The following is a 10,764-nucleotide window of genomic DNA, read 5'->3' on the forward strand; positions in this document are numbered from 1 at the left end:
TCTCAATCCGATAAGATAACTTCAAAGGGAAAACTCAATCCATTACAAGAGAGTAGAGGGGGAGAAACATCATAAGATCCAACTATAATAGCAAAGCTCGCGATACATCAAGATCGTGCCACCTCAAGAACACGAGAGAGAGAGAGAGATCAAACACATATCTACTGGTACATACCCTCAGCCCCGAGGGAGAACTACTCCCTCCTCGTCATGGAGAGCGTCGGGATGATGAAGATGGCCACCGGAGAGGGATTGCCCCCTCCGGCAGGGTGCCGGAACTTGTCTAGATTGGTTTTCGGTGGCTACGGAGGCTTATGGCGGCGGAACTCCCAATCTATTGTGCTCCCCGAAGTTTTTAGGGTATATGGGAGGAAGAAGTACGTCGGTGGACCTCCGGGCTGTCCACGAGGCAGGGGGCGTGCCCAGGGGGGTGGGCGCGCTCCCCACCCTCGTGGGCAGCCCGGGACTCTCCTCATCCAACTCTGATACTCCGTGGGCTTCTTCTGGTCCAAAAATAAGTTCCATGAAGTTTCAGGTCAATTGGACTCCGTTTGATTTTCCTTTTCTGCGATACTCTAAAACAAGGAAAAACAGAAACTGGCACTAGGCTCTAGGTTAATAGGTTAGTCCGAAAAATCATATAAAATAGCATATAAATGCATATAAAACATCCAAGGTTGATAATATAATAGCATGGAACAATCAAAAATTATAGATGCGTTGGAGACGTATCACACTATATCCAATAAAGTACGGTTATGATGTTCGGACACACTGTTATGCTGTGGTGTTCCAGGTGGCACGAATTTGTGAACTATTGCACATTGTTTTAATTGAAGACCAAACTCGTAACTCAAATATTTGTCTCCGCGATCAGATCGTAGAAACTTTATTTTCTTGTCATGATGATTTTCCACTTCACTCTGAAATTCTTTAAACTTTTCAAATGTTTCAGACTTATGTTTCATCAAGTAGATATACCCATATCTGCTCAAATCATCTGTGAAGGTCGGAAAATAATGATACCGGCCGTGAACCTCAACACTCATCGGACCGCATACATCAGTATGTATTGTTTCTAATAAGTCAGTTGCTCGCTCCATTGTTCCGGAGAACGGAGTCTTAGTCATCTTGCCCGTGAGGCATGGTTCGCAAGCATCAAGTGATTCATAATCAAGTGATTCCAAAAACCCATCAGCATGGAGTTTCTTCATGCACTTTACTCCAATATGACTTAAACGGAAGTGCCACAAATAAGTTGCACTATCATTATTAACTTTGCATCTTTTGGCTTCAATATTATGAATATGTGTATTACTACGATTGAGATCCAACAAACCATTTTCATTGCGTGTATAACCATAGAAGGTTTTATTCATGTAAACAGAACAACAATTATTCTCTAACTTAAATGAATAATCATATTGCAATAAACATGATCAAATCATATTCATGCTTAACGCAAACACCAAATAACATTTATTTAGGTTCAACACTAATCCCGAAAGTATAGGGAGTGTGCGATGATGATCATATCAATCTTGGAACCACTTCCAACACACATCATCACTTCACCCTTAACTAGTCTCTGTTCATTCTGCAACTCCCGTTTCGAGTTACTAATCTCAGCAACTGAACTAGTATCAAATACTGAGGGGTTGCTATAAACACTAGTAAAGTACACATCAATAACATGTATATCAAATATACCTTTGTTCACTTTGCCATCCTTCTTATCCGCCAAATACTTGGGGCAGTTCTGCTTCCAGTGACCAGTCCCTTTGAAGTAGAAGCACTTAGTCTCAGGCTTAGGTCTAGACTTGGGCTTCTTCACTTGAGCAGCAACTTGCTTGTCGTTCTTCTTGAAGTTCCCCTTCTTCCCTTTGCCCTTTTCTTGAAACTAGTGGTCTTTTCAACCATCAACACTTGATGCTTTTCTTGATTTCTATCTTTGTTGATTTCAGCATCACGAAGAGCTTGGGAATCATTTTCGTTATCCCTTGCATATTATAGTTCATCACGAAGTTCCACTAACTTGGTGATAGTGACTAGAGAACTCTATCAATCACTATCTTATCTGGAAGATTAACTCCCACTTGATTCAAGTGATTGTAGTAGTCAGACATTCTAAGCACATGCTCACTAGCTGAGCTATTCTCCTCCATCTTGTAGGCAAAGTACTTGTCAGAGGTCTCATACCTCTCGACTTGGGCATGAGTCTGAAATACCAATTTCAGCTCTTGGAACATCTTATATGCTCCGTGGCGTTCAAAACATTTTTGAAATCCCGGTTCTAAGCCGTAAAGCATGGTGCACTAAACTATCAAGTAGTCATCATACCGATCTTGTCAAACGTTCATAACGTCTGCATCTGCTCCTGCAATAGGTCTGTCACCTAGTGGTGCATCAAGGACATAATTCTTCTGTGCAGCAATGAGGATAATCCTCAGATCACGGACCTAGTCCGCATCATTGCTACTATCATCTTTCAACATAGTTTTTCTCTAGGAACATATCAAAAATAAACGGGGAGCTACATCGCGAGCTATTGATCTACAACATAGATAAGCAAATACTATCAGGACTAAGTTCATGATAAATTTAAGTTCAATTAATCATATTACTTAAGAACTCCCACTTAGATAGCCATCCCTCTAATCATCTAAGTGATCACGTGATCCATATCAACTAAACCATAACCGGTCATCACGTGAAATGGAGTAGTTTTCAATTGTGAACATCACTATGTTGATCATATCTACTATATGATTCACGCTCGACCTTTCGGTCTCAGTGTTCCGAGGCCATATCTGTATATGCTAGGCTCGTCAAGTTTAACCTGAGTATTCTGCATGTGCAAAACTGGCTTGCATCCGTTATATAAGAACGTGGAGCTTATCACACCCTATCATCACATGGTGTCTCAGCACGACGAACTTTTGCAACGGTGCATACTCGGGGAGAACACTTGTACCTTGAAATTTTTAGTGAGAGATCATCTTATAATGCTACCATCAATCAAAGCAGAATAAGATGTATAAAGGATAAACATCACATGCAATCAATATAAGTGATATGATATGGCCATCGTCATCTTGTGCCTTTGATCTCCATCTCCAAAGCACCGTCATGATCACCATCGTCACCGGCGCGACACCTTGATCTCCATAGTAGCATCGTTGTCGTCTCGCCAACTATTACTTCTATGACTATCTCTACCGCTTAGTGATAAAATAAAGCAATTACATGGCGGTTGCATTTCATACAATAAAGCAACAACCATATGGCTCCTGCCAGTTGCCGATAACTCCGTTACAAAACTTGATCATCTCATACAATAAAATATAGCATCATGCCTTGACCATATCACATCACAACATGCCCTGCAAAAACAAGTTAGACGTCCTCTACTTTGTTGTTGCAAGTTTTACGTGGCTGCTACGGGATGAGCAAGAACCGATCTTACCTACGCATCAAAACCACAATGATTGTTCGTCAAGTAAGTGATGTTTTAACCTTCAACAACGACCGGGCGTAGTCACACTCGGTTCAACTAAAGTTGGAGAAACTGACACCCACCAGCCAAGTGTGTGCAAAGCACGTCGGTAGAACCAGTCTCGCGTAAGCGTATGCGTAATGTCGGTACGGGCCGCTTCATCCAACAATATCGCCGAACCAAAGTATGACATGCTGCTAAGCAGTATGACTTGTATCGCCCACAACTCACTTGTGTTCTACTCGTGCATATAACATCTACGCATAAACCTGGCTCGGATGCCACTGTTGAGGCACATCTCCGGTCAATAACCAATAGCGGAACCTGGATGTTCATATTGGCTCCTACATATTCTACGAAGATCTTTATCGGTCAAACCGCATAACAACATACGTTGTTCCCTTTGTCATTGGTATGTTACTTGCCCGAGATTCGATCGTCGGTATCTCAATACCTAGTTCAATCTCGTTGACGACAAGTCTCTTTACTCATTTCCGTAATGCATCATCCCGCAACTAACTCATTAGTTGCATTGCTTGCAAGGCTTATAGTGATGTGCATTACCAAGAGGGCCCAGAGATACCTCTCCGACAATCGGAGTGACAAATCCTAATCTCGATCTATGCCAACTCAACAAGTACCATTGGAGACACCTGTAGAGCATCTTTATAATCACCTAGTTACATTGTGACGTTTGGTAGGACACAAAGTGTTCCTTCGGTAATCGGGAGTTGCATAATCTCATAGTCATAGGAACATGTATAAGTCATGAAGAAAGCAATAGCAGTAAACTAAACGATCAAGTGCTAAGCTAACGGAATGGGTCATGTCAATCACATCATTCTCCTAATGATGTGATCCCGTTAATCAAATGACAACTCATGTCTATGGCTAGGAAACTCAACCATCTTTGATCAACGAGCTAGTTAAGTAGAGGCATACTAGTGACACTATGTTTGTCTATGTATTCACACATGTATTATGTTTCCGGTTAATACAATTATAGCATGAATAATAAACATTTATCATGATATAAGGAAATAAATAATAACTTTATTATTGCCTCTAGGGCATATTTCCTTCAGATCCTACCATGCAAGTCATACGCACCTATTACGTGTTATGATCCGCATACCCCAAGGTGACAATAATTCGGATTTTTTCCGGTGATTACTGTAATTTGAGGAGTTCATGTATTCACTGTGTGTTAATGCTTTGTTCCCGTTCTTTATTAAAAGGGGGCCTTAATATCCCTTAGTTTCCTTATGGCTCCCACTGGCACAGGAGGGTAGGACAAAAGATGCCATGCAAGTTCTTTTCATAAGCACGTATGACTATCTACGAAATACATGCCTACATTATATTGATGAATTGGAGCTAGTTCTGTCTCACCCTAGGTTATAACTGTTACATGATGAATGCCATCCAACATAATTATCCATCAGCTATCCAATGCCTACGATCTTTTCACATATTGATATTTGCTAAGTATTATTGATGTTGCTACTGCTGTCACAATTGCTATAAAACTGATATCACTATTGTTACTGTTACCATTGCTGGTGTTACCACTTTTATCAAACTATCATACTATTGTGCTACTGGTCACTCTGCAGTAGATATTTGGTCTCCAGGTGTAGTTGAAATTGACAACTCAACTTCTAATACTTGCAAATATTCTTTAGCTCCCCTTGTGTCGAATCAATAAATTTGGGTTGAATACTCTATCCTCGAATTGTGATCCCCCATGCTTGTGGGTTATCACATGCCACTTCAATGCCAGCTAAAGTGAGAGGTCGCGTCCGCTTTGGGTCGAGTTGAATGTGGTGTTGACCGCTTTGGGCAGGAAATGGCACAGGCAAGAGAGAGTGCTTTGGGTGGGCTATGGTTCCCGAGCACGTGCGTGCCAGTGGTCCGGACGCCCACAACCCCCCGGCGGTTTGCGGGTAAAAGGACAACCAACCCAACCAGCGGACCAATACTTGCCCATGTTGGATGACAAAACACATCCTTCCCGTGCGGTCCGGACATATGAGGACGGTTTGAGGTTCAGGTTGGAGATGTGCTCGTCATGCTATTCATCTGCATGTGTACTTTGTGGGGTTGTCGATGCATGGTAGTCCAAATACACATATTGCATGTTGCTAGCTAGACCCCACTACTAGATTTCTCTCAACATGCATGCTTCCACATCACCTTAATTATTTATAGCCACCTGGTCAAAATTATGTGACCTTAGAAGTCATGCATGTACTCATAAGTTACACTTCTTGCATTAACCTATCCATGCAAACCATGCCACTTCATTAAGCCTTGCATGTCTTTTTTTTCTATGAAATGAAGTCATGCATGTTAGCCATAGTTTAAATTTTTTAGTCAATTTTTGTGTCGTCATGAACGCTATACGTGTTGGACCCTTGGAGCGAAAATATATAGTTTGTGCTTAACATTTTTGTAGATAGCTAGCCCCCATACTAGATTTCTCTCAACATGTTTGCTTCCACATCACTTCAATTATTTATAGCCACCCGATCAAAATTATGTGACCTTAGAAGTCATGCATGTACTCATAAGTTACACTTCTTGCATTAATCTATCCATGCAAACCATGCCACTTCATTAAGTCTTGCATGCCTTTTTTTTCTAAGAAATAAAGTCATGCATGTTAGTCATAGCTTAAATTTTTGCGTTAAAGGTAACAATAGGTAAAAAAGGAGACACGTGGTCGATGCTCACCCGACGGGTAGTGACTTAGTCTTTTCTTTTGAGAAACATATGGCTAGCTATGAGCGCATACTATATGACGATACATATGTTTCATCTAAACGAGTTTGTACGGGGAGAGTGGAAACAACGAAAGAGAAAGATGGTGTTGTCACGCATGTAGCCAAAGAGATAGATGAAAAGGAAGAGGAGTATGTTCAGAAGGAGAGGGGATCAGTTGGAGAAGAGAAGGGAGATGTTGGCACATCGGCAGCCTCTGTAGGGGAGGACCGCCAGGCCAAACGAAAATCTTAGGTTGGAATTGCCGTGGTATGCTCTCCCCCACGATAGTTCATGAGCTCTTGGATCTACAAGGGCGCATCAAAGCTGATTTGTTTTTTCTTTCAGAGTCTCATTTAAATAAATGTAAAGACGATGAGCTATTTCGTGTTTTAAATTTCAATTATGTGTTTGTAGTGGAGAGTGATGGTTGGGCCGGTGGCCTTATTTTGTTTTATCATAAGATGAATAAAATTGTTTTGAACTATGTGTCAGCTCATTTTATTGATGCAGTATTTATGAATGAAGATGTTGTATAATGGCGCTCTATGGTTACTGTTGACATGGATTTTGACCAAGATAAAATAAAATGCATAAACCATATAAAATATAAATGCAAAATGACAATAATCTGTTTTATGATGAAAGGGGTAATTTAAAAATAATCGATCGTTCAAATCAAGGGCTCATGAAAACTATTGTATGATATATTGTTGATTTTATGGACATTGAAAAGAGCCAATAGTTATAAAATATGATGAAACAAATAAATGCTCGTCAAGTTTTGTCCTAAAGAAAATACACAGGACACATGGCTCGCCTACATATATGCCATCACCGACGGCGGAATTCTATTTTTACATGAATTTAAATTGTCATAGGCAGTGTTGATATTGCTAAAATACAGAATCATGAAGTAAAAGTGGACATTATTCCAGCATTGTTAACGAAATGTCACATGTCCCATATGAAAGGAAAATATCCCACGTGCCAACATATTAAAAAAATGTGTCAAACTGCTACTGAAATAGTCGCGTATAATTTTAATTGAAAGAATATCTTCTCATCTATCTGCCTAGTGTGACATTAAGAAAATTAGCCTTAAAGTTAATTAGGCCTAGCCTACATACATGTGCATGCGCAGCCCCATCCATTAACGTTGCATGCATACAAGTGAATTGGTTTTTGCCCAAACTCCACGCGTTGACTAGAAGTTGACTTAAGCCCACACCGATTATTTAGAAGTGGCCAGGCAATTAGCAATTAAAAACAGAGAAAAGGGAAAGAAGCCAGCCCTGCTCCCACGATCCCACGATTGGTCAAAGCGTGGGGGTGCGTACAACCGAGCGTGGGCTGCACTCATCTACCTCCTATAAATACAAGGCCCCTAGGCTGCTTTCAGGGGGTTGGACTCATTTTTACTGCAGAGTTCTCTGGTCTTCCTCCTCCTTTAGTAGCAATATTCTACTACACACCATAAATCATATAAAAGCATATAGAGAAAGAAGAGGCAGTCATGGTGCTTGCTGGAAGGTTGAAGGTGAGATTCATGGCTCTTCCCTAGCCCCTGATTTGGTCATTGTGGTATAGATTAGGGAGCTTTCTTCTTCCTCCTTTCTCAAAACTCTAGCCCTTGATTCGGCCATCGTGGTACAAATCAAGAAGCATGTTTCATCTCTCCAAAATTCTCGTCCTTAGTCCGGCCATCGTGGTACAGACTAAGGTGCATGTTTAATCCATCTCAAATTTTTGTCCTTGGTTCGGCCATCGCGGTACAAACCAAGGGACATGTTATATACACCCCCAACTTGTTGCCTTTGGTTCGGCCATCATGGTACAAATCAAGGAGTATGTTATATCTACCCCAAACTTCCGCCTTCGACTCGACCATCGCGGCAGGAGTCAAGGAGCATGCATGTTCCTTCTGTATGTTGCATATGCTTCGTCCAAACGATCTCCTTTGTTCGTTCCCCTTAGCGATACAAGCCAGGATGAACGCTCGTTCCTTGGTTTGATCCCTATACGCGGATACAAATCAAGAGAGTATCATAGGCATGAAAACTTCATAAAAATGCCTTAATTTGGTCATCATAAAAATATGGATATGACTAAGTTGGAATGAAATTACGAACGTGCTAAACTGAACTCATGATAAACTCTTGTTTGGTTGCGCTACGGGCATTATGTGTCACGCTAGTTGTAATACAAGCAAGAGCATAAAATATATTCCCTCACTTGGTTATGCTGCACACGGGCATTATCTTAATGCCACGTGGTGTTAGTAGTAATACGAGTAGGGCAAGACTTAATTAAAAAATGTGTTCACGATACACACCTAGAAACCAAAATCATGCAAGATGAATTATAAAACATGTTGCATCATAAGAACCAATCTTACTTGGTTACGCTAAACGAGGGCACTATCTTAATGCTACTCGGTCTTAGTAGTAATACAAGTGAGAGAAAACTAAACAAAATATTCAAGCCACGCATTTGGTCCAAAGTCAAATAAAATATGGTATGAAATGCTCCAATGCTATAAGAGCCTAAATTATTAGCATCGTCATAAATGGATATCACAAACTCACTTTACTTGGGTTATGCTACACACGAGCGTCAATGACGTGACGGTATCTGGAGTTAATGCTAATACCATGTAAGGTACAAACATAAACAAAAATGATAAATGTCAGATGACTCATGCAATACCATAATTGCTCCACAAATCTTTGCTTGGTTACGCTGCACGAGGGCATTATCTTAGTGCTACGCGGTGTTAGCAGTAATACGAGTAAAACAGAACTTAATAAAAATAGGTTTACTCCACATCTACATATGCATAGAAAAGTCATACAAAATACATGATAAGGCATATTCCATGTAGCCCACATAGGCTTTAAACAAACAAAAAATATCATAAGCAAATTTCACTTAGGTCAGGCTTGATACTGTCTGGGCTCAGAGTCAACAAGACATGACATATATCACATGCACCATAAAAAAAGCACCAAGATTATGTCAGAAAGCTTCAATCTCTTACGCTACATGCGGGCACCATACCAGTGCTACGCAATGATGGTAGTAATGTGACGATGCAAAACTTATTAAAATTGGCATGTCAAGTATATCCATGCCACCAACCAAATATATCGTGCAAAATTCCTAAAGGAAAATACATACCCATATCCTATGTGCCAAATGTATGATAAAATTAGGCCTAGCCAAAATCAATCTCCATTCTGCATATAAATGAGGTTGAACACAAACAGATTGTTGCATGCTAGGAAAATATATCCCCATACATCACACATGAAATGATGGAGGAGTATTTGCATGAAGCCAAACTTTAAGTTCACCAAGAAGGAGTTCATCGTCTACCGTGAGGAGGATTTCTCTTGTAGTATATTTGTAATAGGCATATGATGTAAGCCTATGTAATAGATATGTTGGAATTCTTAATCAGGGGTTTTCTCTTTGGATATGTAATTAACAAATTTTTTATGTAAATGTAAGAGTTCTAGAAATAAAGTACCTGCAATGTTTGATTCTATTTTTATTTTATGCATTTAAATTTCACTCTGTATCAATGACGTGGACGCGTGTCTCACACCCGCCATTTTCCCATCATCAGTTACTCGAATTGGAATTATTGTAATCTATCTTGGGATGATATTCGCGATCTGCATAATAAAGGCGGCCACCCTTGGGTGGTTTTAGGAGATTTTAATGAAATTTTATTTTCTTGGGAAAAAGAAGGAGAGAACGTGAGGCCCAATGTAACGATGAGAGAATTTCGTATTTGCTCGGGAGAGTGCGGCCTAGAAGATACGTGGTGTATTGGTGATCTTTTCACCTGGAGGCAGTGGCGAGTCCAGTAGGGGGGCTTCAAGAGGCTCTAGCCTACCCTCCAATTATACAAAAAAAATTACTACTACACGTCCTAGCCCAGCAACCCAATCTCTCATTCTCAGCCGAACAACACCAACAGCCCACAGGCAAGTAGCGGACCGCACAACACCAAATATATAGTAGCAATCTGGCAAATTTTGAGCTTATTTGAATAAAAGGGATTAAGAGATAATCACTATATTTTGCCAAATAAATTCAGAATTTTCTCAAATTTTTTATATACTTCTTAAAAAATCTAGCAAATACTTCATGTTTCCAGTAGTAATCTACGAAAGTTTTACCTTGTTTGGAGCAAAAAAGGACTAGGAGATAATGAGTATTTAGGTAGATAAATTTAAACTTCCATTCAAAATTTTATATTAAAAAACAAAGAAAATAATAGTAATAATACATATGTTTTCAGTAGTACTCTAGCAAAATATTAGCTTATTTGGACAATAGGATTAGGAGATGATGCCTTTTTCTCTTCTTTTTTTGATCGAAATGTCTTCTTCTTTTCTTTAAAACGATATTAGTTTTCTCGCAGTTAACTTTGAGCCCACCCTTCATATTCTTTCTGGATTCGCCACTGCCTGGAGGAGAGGTGAGATTAGGGG

This window comes from Triticum urartu, chromosome 6A (genome assembly GCF_056163025.1).
Source record: "Triticum urartu cultivar PI428250 chromosome 6A, HENAU_Tu73, whole genome shotgun sequence".
NCBI classification, from domain to species: domain Eukaryota; kingdom Viridiplantae; phylum Streptophyta; class Magnoliopsida; order Poales; family Poaceae; genus Triticum; species Triticum urartu.